The following is a 7,563-nucleotide window of genomic DNA, read 5'->3' as shown; positions in this document are numbered from 1 at the left end:
CCCAAATAAATGAGACAGATTATTAGATGTATTTAATAAGCTTGGTGGCACAATAACTGAGCGGTTGTTGATCTCTTCTAATCCTCTAAACTAATTTGGCTACCTCCCAGTCAAAATCCTCCAGATATTGCATTTTAGTATTGATATGGCTCTCTCTGTGCTCCATGCCTGGTCTCGTGGTATCTTCTGGACTCCTCCTCATGGCAAATCCTCTCTTTCTCTCTCTTTTCCCTTTTCTTGCTGTGATTGGAAGTCCAGCCTTATTCTTTTTTTCTGCTCAGTCATTGGCTGATCAGCTCTTTACTGATCAGGAAATCTTTACAATCAGAGAAGACTTAAGGGTTGGGGATTTAGCTCAGTGGTAGAGCGCTTGCCTAGGAAGCGCAAGGCCCTGGGTTCGGTCCCCAGCTCGGGGGGCGGGGGGGGGGGAAGAGAAGACTTGAGGAGCAATGTTTACACAACATTGAAACAGGAGATTCTTACAATAAGCAATACAATGCCATGTCCAGATTGCAGCTAGACATGGCGGAGGGGCACAGAAATCAGCATGTAAATAATACAAGGATAATCTTTACACAGTGCACCATAACGTTATGCCTACAATCTCTGATTATGTGGTACAGGCACCAAGCCCCAGCAACCTAAGTCCAATCCCTGGAGTCTAAATAATGGAAGAAAAGAACCAGCTACTAGACTGACTGTGATCTCAAGAAAAGCTCGCAAGAAGCTAGCATTGGGACGCATATCAGGTTTTGGTCAGGGAATTATCAAATGTGAACCTTCTTTTATAATGCCTAACTATAATTTTGTCTAATAATATTGACTGTTAAATGGATCAACCCTGTTAGCCTTTTATTCCACGTGTCTTTGAGCCTTGAAAAAAAAAGTTGGCTTCCTTGTTGAGGGTGCTGTGGTCCAAACTTTCCCTACCCCAAACTTGTATGCATACCTGGGTTCTGGACAACTGGACAACTGCTTTCAGACCTTACTCTCCACTGAAGGAGAGAACCCAAGTGCCCTAGAGGAATAGACAGAACAGAGTTAGATGAGAGAGAGAGAACAACTGAGAGAGAGAGAGAGAGAGAGAGAGAGAGAGAGGAAGAAGGAGGAGGAGGAGGAGGAAGAGGAGGAAGAGGAAGAAGAGGAGGAAGAGGAGGAGGAGGAGGAGGAGGAGGAGGAGGAAAGCCAAAGGAAGAGTAAGGTTCTCAGAGTTGATGCTGAATTATGAGACTAAATGCTGAAGATTGCACTTGAATAACTGAGGAGACTTGGTGATCTAGGAAGAATGGAGTAAAAAGAGATCTGGGGTAGCATGCTAAAGAAAAGAGCAGTCAAAGGGGAAGGTAGAGCTATATAGTAGTAATGGTGGCTGAGGGTATTGATAGTAGCAGTGATGGTTGAGGGTATTTATTGAGGTTAGTTGTTTGTCTAATATTCCACTAAACACTGACATGCATATCATTTTATAGGCACCCCATTAAGTATGTACAATAATAACAACTTTATATTTAATAAGTATCTTTGTAATAACAATCATTAATTTACAGATTTGTGAATTTCAATCCACACTAGCCAGTAATTTACAAAAATTAACTTACATGACTAGAATTGATAAGGATCCTATTCAGAGTGGGATCTATTCAACAAATCACTAGATTATTTATTCTTTTGGAAGAGGCTTATCTGGGCAACAGAAAAAATAAGTTTATCTTTATTTCATAAGGAGAATGCTGTTAGAGGCAGTTTCTTTTCTCTTAAGATAAAGATGATAAGAGGATACACATGAGTGGTTGAGAAAACAGTGGAGGCAAAGGAGGTTGAAGATCTGAGAAGATCAGTTCTGGTTTGATGGAAATGTCTGATTGGTGAGATCGAATTTCCCAAGGACCGGAAAGGGTTTCCGTTGCTGCCACAGTAAGTTAACTTGTAATGCAAAAGGAGGAAGAAGGTGTCACTGGAGTTGATGGTTAGGACATAATATTGTGTGAAAAGGAAGTCAGTTATTAACAAATGCTCCGTGTTCTCCTCAACTTATCCTGTCAGGTGGAGTCAGCAACACACACTTGTCATTTCTGGTTATTCCATAGAGACTGATCTAAGAAGGGAAAACAGACTGCCCCTATTATAGACAAAAACCAAATCATGCTCTCTTCTGATGAGGAAGCAATCATCTATGAGTAGTTATTTAACTGGGAACTCTTTTTACTTGAGGGTCAGAATATGAACTTGAGCTGACTCAGACAAAAGGGGACATGCAGCAGATCCCCACGTTTGGAGCGGTTAGTCTTGGGGAAAGTGGTGAACCAAATACTTAACGACTACACACATAAACGTAGTTACTTGTTTTTCAAATGTGGAAAGTGAAATGTGGAGATGTTAGAAAGTTAATACATAGGCTGTGAGATTGCCCCGTGGGGTAAAGGCACTTACCACTAAACCCGATGATCTTAGTCCAATCTTTGGAACCCACAAGGTGGAAACAGAAAACCGACTCCATTAAATTGTCCCCAGCTTCAGATGCACATCATTGTATGCCTTCATACACAGACGCACACAAAATATACTTTTCTTCTTTTTTTTTTTAAGAATATTACCTCAAAGAGACTTTGAGTTAGAACTGATAATAGCCTCAGATTGTTTTTCAACTTTGAGCCCAAATGGTTCTATGTTAAATGCTCTATATTAAATGTTCTATATTAAAAACAGGATCCAGATATAATTGTTACTGGTTTCCAGTTTGGCTTCTCTGTAAACAGAAGCATCTGATTGCAAGTTCATTGCTGATTATACCCTGAAGGAACCGCCCAGGCAGTTCTGACTATATGTTTAAGAGCCACATTCCCTCTTCTCCTATAAGGCAATAGGGAAAACTCAGCAAATTCACCTTGGGCCAGCAAGTCTCTGCTTGCCACCAGCCTGTCTTCATCTGGATTCTTCATGGTGATCTCAATGAGGGCTCCTCCTGCAGTGTCATAATGAGTGAGCAGAAGTGGAGGAAATGGCTGACACAAACCTCCACTCTATCATTTCTCCTTCCATGCCTCGTTAAACAAAGGATCGGCTTCCTCTGTAGCCGCAGGAAGAATATAGACATCGTACGTATACGTTAACAAATAAAGACCTCTTGCTTCTGCTCTGTAACTCTGAGCTTTAAATACTGTAAAGGGAGTGTGGTGGACGACGTCTGGAAACCCAAAGTGTAGGAGGGAGGCTGAGGTAGCAGGCGAGAGACTATGTCTCAAAAGTGACAAAGCGAAAGCAGACAAGAAGAGTGGTCACACAGCTCACATAACGTAAGCACGTTTCCTCTTAGTTACTGGAGTTTGAAAGCGTAATTACTGAATGCTTGGATGTAAAGCAGAGTTACGGGTTTCCTCACAGACGGGCTTTGGCTATGTGTATAGATGGAAGGAAGGAAATTTAAAGAATAGCATACATTTTATTATATATATGTGTGTGTGTGTATATATATATATATATATATATATATATATATATATATATATATCTTAGCCTAAGGTACTAAGTGGATTTCTGATTGAGAAAAACACCTAAGTGGAAACTTAACTACTGGACTCCAGAGTGATGGGCACAGCATAGAGTGATGGGTACAGCATAGAGTGATGGATATGGCATAGAGTGATGGGCACAGCATAGAGTGATGGGTACAGCATAGAGTGATGGGCATAGCATACTAGGCACTAGCCTTGATGAGAGTTATCTGCAAAACTGGTCCCATGTTTGTTTATTTTCCAAGCACCTGTGTTCTCTTCCTCCCCAGGAATTTAGAGTGAACCCTTCATTCATTGGCCTGATCTGTACCATGCTGTTTGCTAGATACTGCTATTCCCTCCCTTGATTCTTACCTCAACTCCATAGCTGTCTCACTAGTCTCATTTTACAGACTTAGGGAATTCAAACACTTTCCCCAAGGTCACAGAAGTAATGAGTAGCCAGCCCTGGTTCTGGAAATTCTAGTCTGTCATTTAAAAATATTAATGTGATTGCATGTATGTATGTGTAAGTAAGCTCGCTGCATTGCAGAAAAACATGAACAGTAAAATACACTAGTTCTAATCTCAGGGTGTACGGGGCAGCTGAGCTCGCAGCCCTTGGGACTGTTTACTCACTGGAGGCACGTGGCATGTGTCTGAAAGCAGATTTATCTTGGAAGAAGCACTCACACCAGTGACATCAGAGGGTCATGCAGCCATGTGGGACCTAGAGATAAGCATTCCTTTGCAAAGCTGGTTGAAACCAAGAGCCATTTGTTAACTTCACGTGAAATATCCTTTTGGCAAACACAAAGTTCTTTGAAACAGGGTAGAAATTATGAGAATTATATCCCAAATTCGAAATAAATAGGGGTTGTGAAGGAGAAAAAAATCAACTATATCTGAACACATTGCTTTAATAATAAAGCTAATGTCTCTTCTGTATAGTTCCTTCCCAGGGACATCATTGTCTGGAGTCCATCACTTAAGTCACTGATAAGTGACCATAAGGTTGGCTGCCTGACCTTCCACTTATTTTTAGGACAGTGACACTCAGTAGCAGATTGTGTTCTGCAGCCCTGGATAACGTATAGATATATTCAAACAAGCACACGTAGACCACAGCAAGCGAGCTGCAGAAGGAGCACTTCTCTCTACCCCTACGATGCCCAGTCAGTTTTGATGCAAAGGAAGAAGAGAGATGTTGCTTTCTGACCATGTGTCTTCAGTAACAGGAAGGCCTGAGACCACACTTTATTTCCTAGGATGTCTTGCAGGGTTTCTATCTGTTAATTATTCTTGTCACAGTTTAGTTTCTTTCTCATTCAGGTTTTTTTTTCTGATTGAAAAATAGATTTTTTCATATGATATATTCCAATTATAATTTTCCTCTCCCAACTCCTCCCTAGACACCCTTCTTTAAATAAAAATAAGTAAATGCATAAATAAATAAAAATAGATAAAAGTTCACACAAAGCTGTCCATTGATTGCCTCCTGCCAAATCCACAGCGACAGAAAAATTAGGTGGCTCTCCCATTGTTCGTTAGGCTTCTTCTGCTGTTCTTCAAGGACCATTCATCTGAGTACATGTATCTATATAAAGAAATGGCTCCTGGGTCCCTGTTAAACGCCAAGCTCAAGGCATGGCACATACATTTTCACAGCTCCCTCTTCCTTTGTCTTTACTGCCCATGTCTCCCCCTTCCCTCTCTCTGTATCCTTTCATCTCAACAGATTTCTGGTGTTGCAAAAATACTAAGAAACAACATCTGAGCATTCTGATGATCCCCCTAGGAGGTTCCCTACGGGTTTTCCGATGATTAATTTCTTCTGCAAAGCCAAGTGCTCAACTGACAGGTAACATGGCTCTTCTCTAAAATGCTCCATACATCAGACATCGGGAGGTAACATTAGGTATATTTTGCAGGATTAAGGCTGAGAATCTGGATTGGTTCCTTGCTAGAGCACAGGGGTGTCATCCCGGGACAAGGAGAGCAGAATTAGTAGGGGTGGTGATATAGATAGAGGATAACAGGGTTTGGGGGACCTTTTGTAAAATAATCCCAAGTGATTTTTTTTCAGCCATGCTCTCTACAACCCTCTGGCATATGGGGCAATTTTTTCTCGAACACATAGCTCAAGGTAAATCAATTTTCTTTCTTTTCCTTTAGTAAATAGGGTTTTGTCCCCATGTTTTGACTGGTGTGTCCTTCTCAAGTAACTATGCACATGTATGCTGTCTCTGTCAGGGAAATGCACCTAGCCATTGAGACTGTAGGAAAGACAGAGGAGGTGGATCTGAAGGGGAGGAGGAGTTGGAAGGAACTGGGAGTAGTAGAAGGAGGGGAAACTGTAAGGAAATATATTATGTGAGAAAAGTATCTATTTTTAACAAAAGAGGGGGAAGACTCAATTGTATGCCTTCCTCTTCCTCAGCCCTTTTTAGAGTTCAGCTTCCTGCACCCCTCCTTTCCCTTTTGAGCTCTGTAGCATATGCACACCGGGACAAGGGAAAGACAAGAGTAAACCTCCACTGTGAAAACAGATATGATACAGAAGATAAAATTCTCTAGGCTTGGAAGAATAGCCTGTTTGTGTATGTGTCTTGGTCAAGAAGCAGAAAGCAGATGATGCGGATGGCAGAAAGGGTCTTGAGAAAGGGCGACAAACGCAGAGAAAATCATTAGAGAAAACTGATGGAAATAAGATGTCACCATCTGGGAATGATGCCTTACTTCTGAAAAGTCGTTTTCCATTGCTCCTTCGCGTGGTGATTGTCACGTGTTCTATTTGTCCCTCATCTTTCAGCGATTAACTGAGCTTAGAAACTCACCAAGACCTCAAATTTCACCTCAGCAGTTATGAAATACTGTGTTTTAGAAGAGGCCACCCCCTTACACACACACACACACACACACACACACACACACACACACACACACAGAGAGAGAGAGAGAGAGAGAGAGAGAGAGAGAGACTGACTGACTGACTGACTAAAGTGTTCTTCAGCATTTAATTGTTGTAGCAAAATACCTGAGACAATCAAGGCAAAAGAGGAAAGGTTTCTTTTGTCTCAGATGTTTCAGTCCATGTCAGGCAGGCCCTATTGCTTATGGGTCTGTGGTAAGGCAGGACACTGCAGCGAGAAAGTCATGGTGTAGCCTGTTGCTCACCTTCAGACAACTGCAAAGAAAAAGGAACAGGAAGGCCAAGATCACCAGAACTGCTTCCCTGGAGGCCCCATCTTGTAAAAGTCTCTACTATTTTCAACAACATTAACCCTCAAGGGCCTAAACCACAGTGTCTACTAACATGCATTTAACCCCATAAATGATGCTGTTTTCCCCTCCATTTACATACTTCTGGCCAAAACGGTAATCAGAGTAGCTTACCCTGAATGTATGTTCTGATCTCCAACCCACTCAAGCCAGCCCCACTTCCTTCAGATGCCAAACCAAACCCCAAATGTACTCAGTTTTTATTTAGCCTCCGTTTTCTTGTCATGTACATATATGGTCTCACAGCAGAGCAATGACACAGCCTATAAATAAAATGTGTGTCTGAAAAACAGATGTGAGTATCTAATTTTTCTTCCCTAATAGACATATTTGGGATCACAAAAAAGTAGGCCTTTTAATACCTTTTCCAGATCAAACCCTAAGGATAGTTATACTTATTTTTTTACATATTTACACATATTTATTTATGATATATTAATATAACAAAAATATTTATACATCTTTTTATATATTTCTGGCCAGACACACATTACACTTATCACGCCTGATAACTTGTGGTTTTTAGATGATAGGACTTTGAAATAAACCCAGGAGGTATTGGAGGTTAAGCCTTCCTTCCTTCCCTCTGTTCATTTCTCCCTTCTTCCTTCTTGCTTCCTTGATTGCCTGTCTTTCAACAAATACCATTTGCAGATTGTATGTGTGCAGGTGTATTTGATTGTGTAGGTGTCTGGTGGGCCACAGTTCCGGAACTGTTTCCTGTACCCGGAAAGGCGCCAAGGTGCAGCGATACCATGTATGGCATAAATAGCTTTCCTACTAAAGAGAA

The 7,563-nt window shown here is 41.3% G+C and overlaps 1 long non-coding RNA gene across 1 annotated transcript; it reads right to left on the bottom strand.

Moving 5' to 3' along the window:
* Positions 1-6,495: 6,495 nt before the first annotated feature.
* LOC134481576 (uncharacterized) lies at positions 6,496-7,263 on the bottom strand. Its single transcript, XR_010057253.1, has 2 exons — positions 6,888-7,263; positions 6,496-6,678 (listed from the first exon to the last, which is right to left on the bottom strand). It is a non-coding gene; the product is annotated as an uncharacterized LOC134481576 (long non-coding RNA).
* Positions 7,264-7,563: the final 300 nt, after the last annotated feature.

This window comes from Rattus norvegicus, chromosome 13 (genome assembly GCF_036323735.1).
Source record: "Rattus norvegicus strain BN/NHsdMcwi chromosome 13, GRCr8, whole genome shotgun sequence".
Lineage (NCBI taxonomy): Eukaryota > Metazoa > Chordata > Mammalia > Rodentia > Muridae > Rattus > Rattus norvegicus.
The sequence above is the reverse complement of the archived record's forward strand: the minus strand, read 5'-3'. Positions and strand labels throughout refer to the sequence as shown.